Below are 18716 nucleotides of genomic sequence, written 5' to 3'. Positions count from 1 at the left end.
GCCTCACAGGGGTCTGGGGACCCCACAGAGCTCTGGGGACACCCCTGTGGGAAGGGGCTGGCTGGGTGGTTGGATACAAGCCCTGCCTGTCCCTGTCACATTTTCAGGCACGACTCCAGCAGCAATTCCCGTTTTCTGCTGGGATCTCCAGCGCCATTCCCAACACTCTGCTTGTCCTGGGAGCTGCTCCTGGCAGGGACTGGGGGCACAGCCGAGCCTCGGGGCTGCACCTTGCCTTTCCCAGCAGGGTCATGGAGCACCGTAAATTAAGCACAAGAGCCACAATTTATTCCTTTTTTGGGAAGCTTTTTTGTCTCCTCCAAAACATCCCTGCTGCAAATCCTCCCCCTGCGAAGGCAGAGGGGAACCCAGCCCACAAGGGCTGAGCCCGAGGTTTTATTTATGCTTTGCTCACTATTTATGGGGTTTTAAAATTAAGTTTTCTAATGTTACTTAATTCCCAAGTACGTTTAATTTCCTTGAGCTCTCAGTGAGGCTTTCCAAGGCAGCCAGTCTTTCTCTGGTTCATTCTGTGGCCTTGCTGAAAAAAAACCTCTGGAAAAGAATGTTTTTGTCCAAATCTCACCTGTTTTTTCCCTTTTCCCCCCTCAGTCTCAAGCACCTGCTGGGAGCTGGGTGAGCTCATTCCCTGTTCCACTGCTGGGAGCTGCAGCCATTCCCTGGGAACAGCAGCAGAATTCCACCCCTTCCACAGCATCCCACTGACCCAAAGCCGCTCAGGGAACAAAACAGAGGCTCGATGTTAGGGCAGCTCACGCTGGGAAGAGCCTGGAAGAGCCTGGCCTGGCTGAGGCTCAGAGGCACCAAATCGGGGCTGGCTCCTCGTGCCAGGACCTCGGGAGGCTGCAGAGCTCAGCTGAGCAGAGGAAGGATGAGCACAGACTGCAGAAGAAGGGGAAAAACTTTAAAAATAAACATAACATATGAAAAAGCAGAAAATCGACTTCTGTCACAGCGCTGTCCAGCTTCCAACCCTACTTGCAGTTCCAAGGCTTGGCTTTTACATCCAGCCATGGGAGAAGGGGAAAGGCTGAGCCCTGGAGGGGCATTTGCCAGGGAAGACGAGGGGTGACCCAGACATTCCATGGCAGAGGGTGCATCACGGTGATGTCACTGTGATGTCACTGTGACATCACTGTGATGTCACAGCAATATCACAGCGATGTCATTGTGATGTTATTTCAATGTCATTTTGACATCCCTGTGATGTCACTGTGATGTAACTGTGATGTCATTTTGAATGTCATTCATCATGGAATGCAGGAGCCCACTCCAGCACCTCTTCCCAACACCCTGGGGGGTTTGTGTTCCATGCTGGGTTTGGTTCCCATTTGGGTTTGGTTCCCATTTGGGTTTCGTTTCCATTTGGGTTTGGCTCCCATTTGGATTTAATTTCCATTTGGGTTTGGTTTCCATTTGGGTTTCGTTTCCATTTGGGTTTGGTTCCCATTTGGGTTTCGTTTCCATTTGGGTTTGGTTCCCATCTGGGTTTGGTTCCCATTTGGGTTTGGTTCCCATTTGGGTTTGGTTCCCATTTGGGTTTGGCTCCCATTTGGATTTAATTTCCATTTGGGTTTGGTTTCCATTTGGGTTTCTGTGTCCATGCTGGGTTTTGTTTCCATGCTGGCTCTGAGCACCCTCTGGATTTTGTGGGGCATGACCCAATCGATGACATTTTATGTCTGTCCCTTGTTTTCCTGATCTTTCGCAGAGATTTTCCCCCAGGGATTTCTGGACAGGAGTTTTGGGAAAAGCTGCTGCTCCCGAGGACTGGAGCCTCTCCCGGGCAGCGCTCGGAGCTCCAGCCTGGAGTGATGCTCCCCTCCTGTGCTGGGGTGTGCCCAGGGGACCCTGCCCCGCTCCTGCCAGCCCCACAGGCTCTGGCAGACAGGGCAGGTGGCCGTGGAGGGGAAAGGAGTTGGAATGTTTCCCATTTCCCAACAGGAAGGGCAGCTCAGGGAAACTCAGCCCCTGCTCCAGCGAATCATTCCGTGGGCTGGTGTCTGCAGCCTGGGAGAACACAAACAGCACATTTACCCCTATAAAGACATTAATAATTCCACAGGCTGGAGTCTGAAAGGTGTTTCTTTTATTCTAAGTGTTTGCAGAGTGAAATTAAACTGCTGTAAGCACCCAAGAAAGGCAATTTATTTTTGTTTCCATTTTCCCTTTCAACCATGGCATTAAATATTAACTGCAGTGTATTTTACCAAGCACATCAATTCATTTTCTGTAGGGGCAGAACCAAACAGCCTCCACAGGAGCTCTGATGGCCTTAATGAAGCCCTGCACTAATCAGAGCAGACCCTGAGCAGTGACCCTGCAGGATTTCCCTGGAGCTGCTCCCCTGCCTTGTGCCTGTGCGAGGGCTGGGCAGATGGAACTGGGGTTTGAGTGTGAGGGGGGACAGGAGCTGCTCCTCTGCTCCTTGGGGTCAGTCCCACGTGGGGAACAACCCCACAAACAGCCTGAGCCCCCCGGGGCCGGGCTGGCTGAGCCCACTCCTCGGCCAGGGACGGAGCTCCTGGCTGAGCTCAGCCCAGCCAGGCATTGCCCAGAACCCAAACCTGCTGCTGCTCCTGCTCTTGGGTTTAAATCTGGGCAAGGAAGAGGAAGAGGAGACCTCGAGCCTCACCTCCAGTGTCCCTGGGGTGGGCTTTGTGCCCCCTGAGCAGGGGAACAGGAAAGAAATCTTCATCGTTTTTAGAACGAGCCACAAGAAAGGAAGAACCTGCTAATTCACAGAATTAAAACGGTTGGGAAAGCTCTCCAAGAGCATCAAACCCAGCCTGTGCCAGTGCCCCATTCCTGTTCTCATTTCGATTTGATTTGTAACCACATGCGTACATTTCCACACTGCCCAGTGAATACTGAAGACTGGGATCCCTGTGGATCCTTTTCAGCTCGGGATATTCTGTGATTCCCTCTGGTTCCAGCTGTGCAGTTTCCTTCCAGGCTGGATTCTTAAACCAAAGCCTGAACAGCAGCATCCTCAAAAACCAAACCAAACCAAACTAAAAAGCAAAACCCCCAAACCAAACCAAACCAAACCAAAAAAAAAAAAAAAAGAAATAAAACCAAAACAGAGTTCCATCTGTCAGGCTTTTTTTTTTCCAATCTTCCACAGGGCTGTAGAATCACAGAACAGTTTGGGTTGGAAGGGACCTTTGGGGTTCCTCTAATCCACACTCCAAAATAGATCACAACAGGGTGGAGGTTGGTTTTGCTTTCCCAGCAGAGATGCACGTGGCTTGTCTGTCATTAACTTATTCTTTAAACTACTTTTTTTCTTGCAAAAAGCCCTGACTCAGGGAGCTCGTGAACAGGACAACTTCCCTCGTTCAAAATAGCCACAGTTCTTTGAAAAAAACCAACCCTCAAACCACTTCCTTCCCTCTGAAGTGAAAGCTCCTGGAACAGTGGTGTCAGGCAGCACTTGTGGTGTTTGGGGAGTGTTCCTGCTCCTGCTCCTGTTCCTGGCTGCAAACTCAGAATCTGAAATACTGGAGCCCCTAAAAGCAGCTGCTGAGATCTGCTGTGGATTTGTCGGCCTGACCTCCACCCTTGCAGCTCCTACAGGTCTGGAAAAGAAACGGATGGAGCCAATTCCAGCCCCCTGCCACAGCTGCAGTTGGGTTTCTGGAGTCTGGCTTTCAGGAGTTTGTGTTCCAGCACTTTGGCTTCCAGCAGTCTGGGTTTCACCAGTCTGGGTTCCAGCACTTTGGGTTCCAGCTGATTTCTCTCTCTGCACAGCAGCACTTTAACCTGGGGACAGCAGGTGCAGGCACTGCTCCCCATATCCTGCCTTCATTGCCATTTATTTATTTCCATTTGTTTATTTATTGCTCCTTTGGTACCAGCAGTTGCCATGGCACCAAACATCAGGGGCAAACCAGTGCCCTCCCCTGGTCCATAAATCCCAATCACAGCAGAGCAGCTCAGGGTTCTCCATCAGGATAATCCCACCCAGTTTCTCCCTCGCCTTCTCTCCACAGGACATTTTTTGCTTTCTAATCAGGATTTACCTTTGTAAGCTTCTTTGTTCCCATTTCCCTCAGTCCCTGGGCAGATGTGGGGCCATCCCATGGTCCAATGTCCAGCAGGATCCAGAGCCAGGAGCTGCCTTCAAGCTTCCAGTGGAGCAGGGGGAGGGAATCTGGGAGTATGGGGAAGGGAACACGGGTGGAAGTGGAGCTCAAGAAGCAAAGCTGGCAAAAGCTTTTGGCAATTTTCAGAAAGAGGGAATCCCAAAAACAGGGAAACCCAGAAGCAGGGAATTACCCAGAAGCAGGGAATTACCCAGAAGCAGGGAATCCCAGAAACAGGGAATCCCAGGCTGGTTTGGGTTGGGAGGGGCTCAAAGACCATCTCTTCCCATGGCAGGGACACCTCCCACTGTGCCAGGCTGCTCCAACCCCAATGTCCAACCTGGCCTTGGGCACTGCCTTGGCCCCCAGGGCTGGCAAAGGACAATTTTCAGTGTGAAATGATCTCCCAAGGCCCCTCAGCCACAGGAGTGTGCTGAGTGGGCAGATGTCCACCCTGCCCCAGCATGTGAGCAAAAAACCACATTGATGTTGATCTCCACCAACAACGTCCCCAAGAGCATCCCCTGCACCTCTCCACCCCAAACCTCGGGGAAATGGCCTGGTTTAAACCCAGCAACCTGAGCTGTCCCCTGGAGTTTATTCCTCCTGGCCAGCCTGGGTTGCTGCTTGTAATTCTGCAAGATGCAGGATGGAGGAGGCGGCAGAGGAGTCTGCAGGCACGGGAGTGGTTTAAAAGCTCTTCCAGAGCTGGCTTCTGGGGAGATTCAACGAGGGTTGCAGCACCAGGGATTGTTTTTGTCCCTGGATATCAACAACAGAGTGTTGGGTTCAGCAGGATCTGTGTACAGCACTGGGGATGGAAAGCAGCAGAGGAAGTTGTTTAAAATGAATAAATAAAAAGAAAACCCAAGTTTTTCCCCCTGCTAGGGAGCCAGGTTTTGTCCTCCTGGATATCCTGCCAAGATACACAAAATGTGACAATCCCAGGAGTGCAGGAGCCCCAGCAGCCTGAGCTCGGTGCACAGAGCAGGGGACACTCCTGGGCTGCTGGGGGGATTTTGGGGGTGTCAGACCCCAGAGCTGGGGGCTCTTCCTGGCACATCTGGGGCTCAGGTGAAAAACAGCAAGCTCAGGGATGTTGAGAGCACAAAGGGACCCCCAAACCCCAGGGATTTACTGAAAACCAGCCCCAAAAACCACCTCGGTGCTCTGATTTCCCTGAAGGAGGGGCTGGCAGCAGGAGGGTTTGTCCCACTCTGGAGCTGTGACACCCCCAGCCAGCCCAGCCCCAGCTCCCAGGCTCCTCCAAAGCCTGGAAAAACATCCCAGCCCACAGCCACAGGCTGAGAGTGCAGTTAATTAAATTGCATCCTTAACGAGCGAGTCTGGAGGGGTTTGTTCTAAAGAGCAAGTTAAAACCAGAGCAGAAGGCAAATTACAGGGCTTGGGCTTTGGGCTGGCAGGGACAGGGATCCAGCGCATCCAGGAGGTTCCTGGCCCTGGAGGGGCACAGAGGGGCAGGGACCAGAGGGCACCGGGGGTGTCCTGACCCCCGAGACCCTCAGGGCATCACCCCCGTGCCCCCAGCCCTGTCCTGGGGTTCAGAGCCCAGCCCAAACCCCTCCTCACGTGCTCCTGCTCCTCATTAACAGAAACCAGGAGCTCCTGTAATGAGGATCCCTTAATGAGGATCACCCTTAATGAGAATCACCTGTAATGAGGATCCCTTAATGAGAATCGCCTGATGATGATCACCCTTAATGAGGCTCACCCTTAATGAGGCTCACCCTTAATGAGGCTCACCTGTGATGACGCTCACCTGCGATAAGGCTCACCTGTGATGAAGCTCACCTGTGATGACGCTCACCTGCGATGAAGCTCACCTGCGATGAAGCTCACCTGTGATGAAGCTCACCTGCGATGAAGCTCACCTGTGATGAAGCTCAGCTGTGATGAGGCTCACCTGTGATGAAGCTCACCTGTGATGAAGCTCAGCTGTGATGACGCTCACCTGCGATAAGGATCACCTGTGATGAGGCTCACCTGTGATGACGCTCACCTGCGATAAGGATCACCTGTGATGAAGCTCACCTGTGATGAGGCTCACCTGTGATGAAGCTCACCTGTGATGAAGCTCACCTGTGATAAGGCTCACCCCTAATGAGGTTCCTGAGCCACACCCACCGAGGCTCATTCAGTTTGTTAAACAAGTTCAGCTGAGGAGGTGCCAACATTTGCTCAATACTGATAAAATAAACACCCCGAAGTGGAAAGTATGTTACTACTAGTGCTTTATGGACAGGTTTTAATTAAAAAAAAAAAAAAAATTCAGTCCAGAGGAGGCTCCGGAGCCAGGCTGGGAGAGCTGGGGGTGCTCACCTGGAGAGGAGAAGGATCCAGGGAGAGCTCAGAGCCCCTGGCAGGGCCTGAAGGGGCTCCAGGAGAGCTGGACAGGGACTGGGGACAGGGATGGAGGGACAGGACACAGGGAATGGATTCCCAGAGGGCAGGGATGGATGGGATTTTGGGAACTGGAGCAGCCTGGGATGGTGGAAGGTGTCCCTGCCATGGCAGGGGAATGGGATGGGATTTAAGGAGTGTTTTTCAGGGCAATGGAAATGATATAAATTAGAGACGTGAAGCAGCTCTATAAGCAGGGAATTTGATGAATAACAGCTCCTTGGAGCAGTGGAACAGCAGGAATTCAGGGTAGAGGAAATTTTTTTCCTGTGGAAGGGAGGTGCAGTGGGGGACGAAAACAAGGGAAAAACACAGCCTGAAACACCCCCAGGAACAAGGGGGGATTTTGGGGTGTCTGTGCAGGGCAGGAGAGTCGGATCAGTGATCCCTGAGGGTCCCTTCCGTCAGGACATTCCATGACCCTGTGATAAAACAGCCACAGCATCCATCAGTGCAGGATGACACCCCAAAAGCTCGTCCTGCAATCCCTCCCACTGAACCAGGCCTATCCAAGATGGGATTTAATTAATTGCTTTGTTTCATCAGCCCCCCGGGAGCCCGGAATTCCTGAGCACTTCCCCCCAGTTTTGGGGCACACGCCGTCCCGAATGAACGGCGTCATCTCAGCTGGAAGACGTGAGCACCAGTGGGCAGCCCATAAATATCCGTAAAAAAACATCCATGGAAAACAGAAATGTCTGCAGGAATCTGCACGTGGCCTCTGGCAGGAGGAGCCCCCACCCTCTGAGGAGCAGGGGAATTATTTGGGGCACGGCAGGAATGTCTCTCTCTTCATTCCATCCCTCTTATCCTTCTCCTGGGCTTTAGGATCCTTCAATAACAAGAGCTTGTGTTGGAAAGCAGAGGAATTTCCAGCACGGCAACAAGGGAAGGTCCAGGAGGAGCAGGCTGCTCCTTGGGGATTGCACATGGAGGTTGCGTGGGCAGCTGGATTCCCAGGGATTTTGGATATCGGGAACAACATCCCAAGACTTCCTCTGTGTCCAAAGAAGGCCTGGTGAAAAGCAGATCCTGGCATCCATAATCCCAGCACAGCTGGGCTTTCCAGCTCAGGAGCCCCTGGTTACAGAAACTCCCTGTCCCAGCTCAGGGCTGAGGACAGCGGCACCGTGGGGACACTCCCGGGGTGTCCAGGGGTGGTGGCAGGAGGAGCTGACCCCTGATCCCACCTGATCCCTGATCCCACCTGATCCCTGATCCCACCTGATCCCGCACACGGAGGGGTTCCAGCTGCAAAGAAACACTGAGACCCTAAAGGCCCCAACGTGGCATTTGGGGACCCTCAGCAGAGAGGGGACACAGTGGGACAGGTTTGGGGACACATTGGGCAGGTTTGGGGACACAGTGGGACAGGTTTGGGGACACATTGGGCAGGTTTGGGGACACAGTGGGACAGGTTTGGGGACACATTGGGCAGGTTTGGGGACACAGTGGGACAGGTTTGGGGACACATTGGGCAGGTTTGGGGACACAGTGCGACAGCTTTGGGGCAACCACATGGGGCAGGTTTGGGGACACATTGGGCAGGTTTGGGGACACAGTGGGACAGGTTTGGGGCACCCACATGGGGCAGGTTTGGGGCACCCACACGGGGCAGGTTTGGGCATGCAGGTGTCAGGGCCACCTTCCACAGCCCGAGGTGCTCCAACTACATTTGTATGAATTACCCTGGAGGTTTTTGACAGAGAAAAGACGCAGAAAAGCAGAGTTAAATCATTCCCCTGTGGCAAATCTGCCCAGGGGAGCAGGAACATCCTGTTTGCACTATTATGAGATAATAATGGCATTAAACAGGACATAATTATGGCCTCGTTAGTTATGGCCCTACACATTTATCTGAGGGATTAAATCTCTCTATTCAGACCACAGACTCTACCTGGCCTAAGAATCCCACAGAAATTAAAAAGTTTTCCCTTCAAGTAATGTCTGAGTTGATAAAACCCACAGGTAACCACACAAACACAATTCCTGCCGTGGTCTCAGTGCCAGGGCTGTGGCACTGTGGACGTGGCTGGCACAAGGTGACACTTCCCTCCTGGCCACAGGTGACACAGCACCAGGGCATGGTTTGGGGGGAAGGGACCCCTCAAAGGTCCCCATGCACGTCCCTGCAGTCACCCCCCTGCAATGGCATCTCTCAAATGTTATTTATGTCCTGCTCTGGCTTTTTTTAATAGAGGAGGAAAACTTCCCTCCCTTCCTCCTCATTTATTACAGGCATTAAGTTAAACATGGTTTCCTCTTAAACTCGACCTAATCCAATTAATATTAATATTGCCCTGAGCCAGGCTGATCTCATTAGTGTCGATATTTAATATCTTTTCTGCGAGTTGAGCTGAAAATGAGCTTCTTGCTTTTCAGCGAGTCTGGAAGGAAGGAACAGCATTTCCTCCCAGTTCAGGATGGGATGGGAATAAGGAATTGGATGGGGCAGGATCCAGCAGGGAGCAGCTGCCCGGGCAGGAAAAGTTCTTGGGATGTAACCTGGGGTCAGCCAAGGAGGGAATTAGGAGGAACCACCTGGAAGAAGTGAATCCTCCTCGGGGCATCCCCGGCAGGAGGGGACACTGGTGTGGGGAGGATGGTTCATTAACGGGGGGATAGTTCATTAACAAAGCACTCATAAACAGGCAAATTCGGGAATTCTGTTTATTCAGGGGTTCGCAGGGAACCCGAGCTGTGTGCTCAGCGAGAATTCAATCCAGAGAATCCAGGATTCCTGCAGGCTGCTGTCCTGGAGCACGAGGGGCTCGGCTGGAGCTGTTAAAGGAGTTTCAGCCCCGGTTGCTGTCATCCCCTTCCCTTCCCTTCCCTTCCCTTCCCTTCCCTTCCCTTCCCTTCCCTTCCCTTCCCTTCCCTTCCCTTCCCTTCCCTTCCCTTCCCTTCCCTTCCCTTCCCTTCCCTTCCCTTCCCTTCCCTTCCCTTCCCTTCCCTTCCCTTCCCTTCCCTTCCCTTCCCTTCCCTTCCCTTCCCTTCCCTTCCCTTCCCTTCCCTTCCCTTCCCAGCCTGGATTCATTCCACAGTCCCTGAACTCCCCGGGCTGGAGCCGAGCTGGGCTCAGGGGGACGAATCCCAGGAAGCAGCCACAGCCCAGCTCAGCAGAAGGGAACTCTCCCAGGACGTGAGAAGGAGCAGCTGCCGAGGTCAGGGGCAGGGTTTGGAGCAGAACCAGCCCAGATTTTGGTTGCGGCAATGTCAGCAAGCAAAACAGGATCCCTGTTATTCCGAGCAAAACTCCCTTTTTGTTTTGGATCCAGCAGCAAATAATTGGGACCCGCAGAATGCCACAAAACCATAGAATGGTGTGGGTTGGGAAGGACCTGAAAGAACAAAATGATCTTTAAAATCCCTTCCTATCCAAACCATTCCATAATTTACAAATAATCGCCTTTCAAGTGCAGAGCCTGTGGAGATGATGCAATGAAAACTGCCCAGGCTCAGTGTAAGATGTGTTCATCCTCCTCCTCCTCCCAAACCACAAAATGAATCTTTCCTTGCCGTGACCTCCTGCTTTTAGGCCAGGCTGCTTTTGTTCACCTCTGCACCCTCCCACCACATCCCGGCTGGGGCCCAGAACAGTTCTGGTTTAGCACAACAGCTCCATCAGCCCTGTCCTGCCCCAGCTCTGCTCTGCAAAGCCAAGATTAGATAATTAATAAATGCTCTGCCTCAGCCCCCAGTGGGACAGAGGCTGGGGACAATAATCGGGGTTTTGATTGTGGCTTTTCATAGAATAGCCTGGTTTGGATTGGGAACGACCTCAAATCCCATCCAGCTGCTGGATGGGGTGGTCCCTGTTCATGGGCAGGGAGAGCTCCCACTGTCCCAGGTGCTCCAACCCCAATGTCCAACCTGGCCTTGGGCACTGCCAGGGATCCACCTCTGCCCACCCTCCCAGGGAACAATTCCTTCCCTGGATCCCATCCTGAATGGATCCCTGCCGTGCCCCGGGGGCAGCCCCAGCCGCTGGATCCCACCCTGGGATCCCCAGGGGCCACTTGTGGAGCTCGCCCAGGACCCTGAGGTGCTAAAACAGAGCTGGCAGCGGTGGGATTCGAACCCACGCCCCCGCAGGGACTGGAGCCTTAATCCAGCGCCTTAGACCGCTCGGCCACACTACCCTGGCAGAGAGGATCCCGGGAATGACATTGGAGCCGGGATCTGTGACCTGGACACAGCGCCTTGGTCATCCCAGCCCCTTCTCCTGCTGCAGATCCTCTGGGTTCTGCTGCGTTCCCAGGAACTCCCCGGCAGGATGGAGCCCTGGCTGCCGCACCCCAAACCTGCCCTTCCAGTGTGGAATGTCTGCTCTTCCTTCCCTTCCCTTCCCTTCCCTTCCCTTCCCTTCCCTTCCCTTCCCTTCCCTTCCCTTCCCTGGGCAGCCTGGGTTAATTAAATGAACTAAATTAATTCAATCCATCAGCTCCACCAGATCCTTCCACGCCTCCACACTCACCCCTCCCCACTTTTCTCAGCAGTTGACAACCCCTCCATCCTGCTGGGAATGAGACCCCAAATCCAGTGACAACCCCTCCATCCTGCTGGGAATGAGACCCCAAATCCAGTGACAACCCCTCCATCCTGCTGGGAATGAGACCCCAAATCCAGTGACAACCCCTCCATCCTGCTGGGAATGAGGAGACCCCAAATCCAGTGACAACCCCTCCATCCTGCTGGGAATGAGACCCCAAATCTGACCTTCATGTTGGATTTGTGCCTTTCCCCCCGTGCCTGTGCCCAGTGATCCGGAGGGACGAGGGGCTGAGGTGACAGTGGCAGTGGCTGTGTGGCCCTCAGACATCCCAGGCTGCCACTCTGGGATCAGGGAAGGTGCCAAAATCTGCAGGAAACCTCCTGCCAAGAGCTGGGAGCCAGACCCAGGGAAGTTCTGCAGTTAGGTAAATATTTTTCTTCCCCGGGTAAACACAGCCACTTTCTCCTTCCTCAGCACGGCGATAAAAGCACATTTCAATAAACAGGCCTTCAAAGGGATGTTTGCATTTGGCTCCTCTTCCAGCCTTTTTCATTCACTGCAACAGCTCCTGGCTGTAGGAACTGCAGGAGAGAACCCCCAGCTCCCAAATCCTCCCATTCCCTGACACCTTCTGACTGAAAACATTAAAACAACCACTGATAAAAAAAAAAAATATGAGATGTCTGTAATTCCTTGCTCCGTGGATTTCTTTGATCCACGTTGCTCCAGTCCTAGGAGCTCCTAAACCCAAATCCTGGGATGGATCCCTGTCAGGGATCCCCTGCAGAGGTGATGAAATTCCAGGAGTAAATTGGTTATTCGAGGATAATAATTGGATTTTCATTGAGGGGAAACTCATGAACTGCTGCAGATTTCTGAAAGTCAATTTATTTCCAGCCAGCAGCTGCCAAATCATTCCCAAATAAATTCCAGCCCCATGGAAGTTTTACAGCTCCATTTGGGAGCCTGTGGATTTGGGGACCCTGATGTGCCCCAGGAGAGCTGGGGAAGTGCAGGATTTGAGGAATTTTTCACCTCATTGTGTGGCAGGGGTTGGGAAGCTTTCCCAACAAACATCCTGCAGTGCCGGGGAGGTTTGGAATTAAACCCCAAACCACTTTAATAAATCCAATACGATTATTTCAATTAAAAATAAGTGATTACAACAGCCCTTATTTTCCTATTAGGGCATTTAAGCATCCCCTATTAAAATATTATAAGATATTGAGCCTTTGTAGGATGCTCAAAAACACTGTTTGGAATATCCCTGGTTAAAATTATTGCTCTTTAAATACTACTGCCTAAAAATTACATTAATAAAATTGGACATCCCTGTCCAAATTTGGGACAGCAGCTTTAAGAAATCCTGAGACCTCCCCAGGCACCACCCATGGCCATGGAAAACCCACCTGGGTTTGTAGAAAATGTTTTTATTCCCCTGAAACAGAAGAAAAATCCCTTCAATATTCCCTTATCTGCTCGTTCTTGTGCTCTCCAGCCCAGCCCAGGGCCAGGAGCTGCCAAGAGCAAATAATTCCCATTTCCATAGATGAGGAGATGAATCATTCCTGGTATTTTTAGCAGGTCATTAAGGGCTGGCAGAGATATTTGCAAACCGACCTGTGAGGGTTTGGATTGGTGTGAGCACCTCAGAGAGAAAACATCAGCTGGGAGTCAGAACAGAGGGAATGGGAGGATTGGGAATTGCATCTCCGAGTCTGAAAATGCCAGGGAGGGATGGGGATAAATGGGGTTTGTGGGAGCCTGGGCCTCACTCCACTGAGAAGTGGGAGCAAAAATGATGGGATAAGGATTGGTCCCCAGCCCAAGGGCATTTACACACCCCAGGGAGGGATGCTGCAGGCACTGGGAACTGCTGGTTCCTGTGGGATTGGATGGAAAGGGAATTTTCCTGCTGGTTTGTGGGCAGGGAAATTCCTTGGCAGTTCAGAGGAGCATCAGGGCAACTCAGAGGAGTCATGGGATGGTTGGGTTGAGATGGATCTTAAATCCCACCCATCCCACCCCTGCCATGCACAGGGACACCTCCCACTGTCCCAGGGTGTCCCAGCCCCGATGTCCAACCTGGCCTGGGACACTCCAGGGATCCAGGGGCAGCCACAGCAGTGCTGGGAATTCTATTCCAGGGCCTGCCCTCCCTCCCTGGGAACAATTCCTGCCCAAATCCCATCTGTCCCATCTCAGTCTCCTCTTTAGTTCAAAACCATTCCCTCTTGTCCCATCACCATCTGCCAGCGGAGAATTCACTCTCCTGGCACAGGGGAAGAGCTGCTCACCCACCCATGGAGCAGAGCTTCCCAAAATGGGCATCTAATAAAGAACAAATACTCTACATATTAATATTCATATTTAACAGATGCCTCTCCTTGTCTGTGCTTTTGGGGGTACAATGAGCCCTGCTCAGAGGGAAATAATCCATCATCCATTGTCCATCATCCATCACTGTCCATCATCATCATCCATCATCCATCATTATCCATCATTATCCATCATCCATCATTGTCCATAATCCATCACTGTCCATCATCATCGTCCATCATCCATCATCCATCATCCATCATCCATCATTGTCCACCATTGTCCATCATTATCCATCATTGTCCATCATCCACTGTCCATCATCCATCATTGTCCATCATTATCCATCACTGTCCATCATCCATTATTGTCCATCATCCATTATTGTCCATCATCCATCATTGTCGTCCATCATCGTCCATCATCCATCATTGTCCATCATTGTCCATCATTGTCCATCATTGTCCATCATCCACTGTCCATCATCATCGTCCATCATCCATCATTGTCCATCATTGTCCATCATCCACTGTCCATCATCATTGTCCATCATCCATCATTGTCCATTGTTGTCCATCACTGTCCATTGTTTTCCATCGTCCCTCATCCCTCAGCAGCCAGAGCCACCTGCTCCTGCAGAGCCAGGACGAGTGCAATGCCAGCAAGGGGAGGAGTTTCTGCCTGTGTCACCCCCAGCACCACCTGGGGAAGGTGGCCCTGGGGCTGGGGTCTCTTCAGGAGCTGCTGCAGCAGTCCATCAGGAAAACGGGAACAGGCACCGGCTGCCCCCAGGGATTGTCAGCTGGAAAAGCTCCCTCACTCCCAGCCCGGGCTGGGCTCTGGTAGAAGCCCTGGAAGGGCAAATCCAGCCCCAGCTTCATCAGCTCCCACAGCACTTGTCAAGTGAAGGGCTCTGCAGCAGCAGGGAAGGGAGCACAGGGAACTGCAGGAGTTGGGATTGCAGGAGATGGAGTTAATGCCTTCCCTGGAGGGGGATATCTGCTGTCAGAGAGGAACAAGGTGATAAAACTCAGCTCAGGTGAGTGCCTTAACCCCTGAGAGGGCAGAGCTGGTGCCTCCTTATCTGCCACTGAACTGAGTGCCCAGGGCCTTCATTCCCAGGAAAACTGACCTCATTCCTCACCACGGAATGGAAGAGTTCCATCCACCTAGAGAAAATCAGGGAGTGGTGGAATTGGCTCTTGCCCTCCCCACATCCCCTCGGAGCCCAGTGCTTTTGTTTGGATTTTTCTTAGACAAATGGATTTAATATGCAGTCAGTTGAGTTGAACCTTTGCTGTAAATGCAGGCATTTGTTTCTTGGAGTCTCAGGGGAAGCTGGGACAGGAACAGGTTGTTCCTGCAGGATGGCAGTGCCCGGCCTGGGCTCAATCCATTCCTGCTCATGATCCTGCCACCCCGAAACCCACCATGGCTCCTCCTGCCAGGTGTCCTGGGGCTCCCCTCCAGCCCAGCCCAGAGCCTGGGGTGGCAAAACTCCTTTTGCAGACTCCTCTTTTCTCCTGAGCAATGCTGAGCTGGAGCTGAGCCCCACCAGTGCTCCGTGGTCCTTCACCTTCTGCTTTGCTCCATCAGGGGCTGGAGGTGCAAGGAGGGCTCTGAGCTCTCCTCAGCTCCTGCCAGAGAGTGCCTGGAGCTCCTGGGAAGAGCTTCCAGAGAATCCATGCTGGCTGCAGGCATCAGTGGTGGGAATGCAGAGCTGTGGCCGCAGGCAAAGGCACGGCTCTGGCTGAAGCTCCTGGGAACTGCTGCCTGTGCCTCACGTGAGATTCGGTGTTAGGAACCAAAGTGGGTACAAAATAAACCTTTGGAAAAAGCAACAGGATGGATGAAAAGCTGGAAAAAGAGGAGACCAGCACAGTTCTCCAAGTTCAGACATTTCTGGGAGAAAGGCAGGGAGCAGAGACTGGGGGAGCTGTGGCTGTCCCTGGATCCCTGGCAGTGCCTCAGGCCAGGTTGGACATTGGGGTTGAAGCAGCCTGGGACAGTGGGAGGTGTCCCTGCCATGGCAGGGGTGGCACTGGGTGGGCTCTGAGGTCCCTTGTTATTCCTGGCCCCTCAGGGAAGGGGGGAAGGACAAGGGGAGCTCTCCCCCACCACAGGCAGGACACGCCCTGAACCCGAGGACAGCACAGCACATCCCAAAAACAACCACAGAAACCCAAGGTCAACGAGCCAAATAGCTGGGAACAAGCAGGAGCAGCTCCATGGACAGCCTGGGGCACTTCCCTCTTCAGACAAGTGTTTGTTGTGCAATCCCGAATGGCAGAGTCCCGAAATGCTGAATCCAAATTTCCCTTTTCCTGATCCAAGATGCTGCAGGATTGAGTTGAGAGCTGGCTGCTGGGATGAAATCCCTCCCCAAAAGCAGCCCATGGGTTTCACACGGAGCCTGGGAACAGAGGACATGGCTTGTGGCTGGAATGGCTCTGTTTCTGCTCTTCCCTGTGTGTCCAAGCGAGAGAATTCCTTTTACGTTCATCTGTCCTCATGGAAGCCTGCAAGAGGAGAAGAGATAAATGATTATAAATTATTAACATCATCTAAATATAATTCCTTCATTCTCAGAGCCTTTGTGACACGCTCCCTTGGGAAATATTCCCAACTGAAATGGAATTCCGCTCCGTTCCTCACAGATCTCCCATTGCTCTTGAGAAACACACGAGGCATTAAAAGTCAGCAGCAACAATGTCAGTAATGTCCTGGTGAGAGCCCAACAGGCAGCTTGGAAATGCAGACAGACAGGGAAACACTGGGAAAAACCCACCCTAAGGGTTAAACTTTCCTTCCCAAGCCCTGCAGCTGCTCTGGATAAAGATCCGTCAGGGATCAGGGATATGTGTGAAGAATGGAGTTTGCAAAAGAAGGAAAATGAATTTTTAGTGGTGTTTAAAGAGTTAGAAATGATGGCTGAAAACTTGGAAGGAAACACATTTCAATTCCTACCCTGCTCCAACATTCCAGGACCCAGCTGGTGGGACACAAGGTGGGATTGTTGAGGTGTCTGTGCAGGGCACAGACCCTATGGGTCCCTCCAGTCCTGGATACTCCATGATTCTGTCAGGCTGCCAGGGTGGGAGCCACGGCTCCAACTCCATTTCCCAACATCCTTTAGCAAGACAGGAAAGAATCAATATTTTCCTAGTGATTAGATGATAAAAGGGAGATGATAAAAGGGAGAATAAAAATTGCCTTTGTCAGTCAGCTACTGCACACAGCAGCAGATAAAATAATTACAGAGCACTCACAGGGCTCAGGCTCATTCCAGTGATTCATGGGGATGTTGGGAAGCTGAGCTGGAACCAAAGGGCATCTGGAGTTTGTGCTTTGGAGTCCACTCAGTCCATAAATCTGTGGGATGGGAGCTGTGATTCCCAGCCCTGCAGCAGCAGCAGCACCCCCACATTCCCGTGCCCAGGGCCAGTGGCACAGTGAGGGGCAGTGCCAAAGCTCCCAAAGTGGCCCTGGATGGGGAAGTGTGAGCTTGGCACTCCTGGATGTCAGGAGTTCCTCTCCTGGGGACACGGGAGTGTGGTGACAGAACTTTCTGGTAAATGAAAGCTGGAATTTCTAAGAATTCTTCTGACTAATGTGGCTCAGTCTTGGCTGGAGAACACAAACCCTTCATCACACACAGTGAGAAATGCCAGAGGAAGCTCAAATCCAGGGAATGTGAGGCTGGGAGGGAGCAGGCTGACCCCAGCACTCAAGCCTGGGGCCAGGAGCCAGGCCCTGCCTCGGGCTTAGCTGGGCTGGACTCAAGGTTTAGTGCTGGTCCTTTGTTTCCAAGGGACATAGGCCACCATGAGGGATCTGGGCCTCAACATGGAAAAGGAATTCTCCTGGAAGAGCAGTGAAACTGAATCCAATCTGCAACATCAAATCCACGGAAAACCACACCCTGTGGGCTATAGAAAGATGGAATATGGGAAATACAGCCCAGAGCAGGGGCAGAGAGGTGGCTCCAGGGAAGTCGTGAAGCAGGAGATATTGAAATATCCCAAAAGATTCTCTCCTGCTCAGAGAAACAAAATCATGGAATATCCTGAGCTGGATCCCACAAGGATGACCCAGTCCAAGCTCTGGCCCTGCACAGACATCCCAACATTGCCACCCTGTGCTGAGCATTGTCCAAACAGCCCCTGAATGTTGGGGAATGTGAGATAAACTGTGACAATCAGTCCATGAGGAGCTCACTGCATTCTCCCACAACCTCCCTGAAAAGAGCAGGACCTGGCAGGTCCGTGCTCAGAGCCAGCCTCAGGCTGATATTCCACATGCCAAGAAAACCATGGAACAATTCATTGAGAGTTTCCCTGTTTGGCAGAGTTATCTGTCCTTTCCCCAAATAAATGGGATAAGGGAAACCCAGGGCAGCAGGACGCTGAGGAAGCACAGCAGCTTTTCATTTCATGGGAGACAGTGCTGTGACACAAACCAGAGCCTTCTGCTCCCCCCAGGCAGCACAGGCTGGGCTTCCTGGAGAATCATCTGGAGCTCAGGGACTTGACAAACTGACCTGGGGTAAGCAGGAACCCAGCCCCTGGAGGGACAAGGGGGAATGGCCTCACACAGACACAGGGCAGGGATATTGGGCAGGAATTGTTCCCTGGGATGGAGGGCAGGGCTGGCACAGGGTGCCCAGAGCAGCTGGGGCTGCCCCTGGATCCCTGGCAGTGCCCAAGGCCAGGCTGGAGAGTGGGGTTGGAGCAGCCTGGAAGGTGAATGGTGTCCCTGCCCTGGCAGGGGGGGCTCGGGATGGGCTTTAAGGTCCATTCCAAGCCAGACCAGTCCGGGATTCTGTGGAACGAGGTTTGAGAGGGAACACCTTCACTTGGGTTTTGTCAGGATTTCATCCCCCTGTGTGATGAAGAGTGTTCTGGCTGTGGCCAATACAGAATTGTCCTGCCTCAGCTCCATCCCTCTCCTCACCTCCATCCCATTCCCCTCTCCCCTCAGCTCCATCCCCTCCTGCCTTCCCACAGGAAAATTCCAACAGCTCCAGGGTCACTGCAGCCCCTGATTCTGAACACGAGGAGCACGTGCTAATGGAAACACAAGCAAGGAAAGGAAAAGCGTGTTTTAATTAAAATTATTCCAATAATTCCCACAGCACATTATTTTTTTTTCAAATGACAAAGACTCCTCTTCAGGTGTTGGATTTCACTTCTTTTTCAATGTTGCATAAAGTCACAAAAGAAGAAACAGCTTTTAAGCAAATCTCCAACCTAATTAAAATAAATCTGAGGTCAATCAAGATTTTGAGCTGAGCTGATGGGTGAGAAGAGAGAGTAGTGACTGATGAGTGAGATGATCTGAGAGTAATAAAGAAGAAGCCCTCATGCCCCAAA

At 52.2% G+C, this 18716-nt stretch overlaps 1 non-coding gene across 1 annotated transcript; it reads right to left on the bottom strand.

Annotated features, from left to right (window-relative positions):
- Nucleotides 1-10590: 10590 nt before the first annotated feature.
- TRNAL-AAG (transfer RNA leucine (anticodon AAG)) lies at nucleotides 10591-10672 on the bottom strand. The gene has a single exon. It is a non-coding gene; the product is annotated as a tRNA-Leu (tRNA).
- Between the last annotated feature and the right edge of the window lie 8044 nt (nucleotides 10673-18716).

The sequence above is a fragment of the Cinclus cinclus genome, chromosome 8 (genome assembly GCF_963662255.1).
Source record: "Cinclus cinclus chromosome 8, bCinCin1.1, whole genome shotgun sequence".
In the NCBI taxonomy this organism is placed as follows: Eukaryota; Metazoa; Chordata; class Aves; order Passeriformes; family Cinclidae; genus Cinclus; species Cinclus cinclus.
The sequence above is the reverse complement of the archived record's forward strand: the minus strand, read 5'-3'. Positions and strand labels throughout refer to the sequence as shown.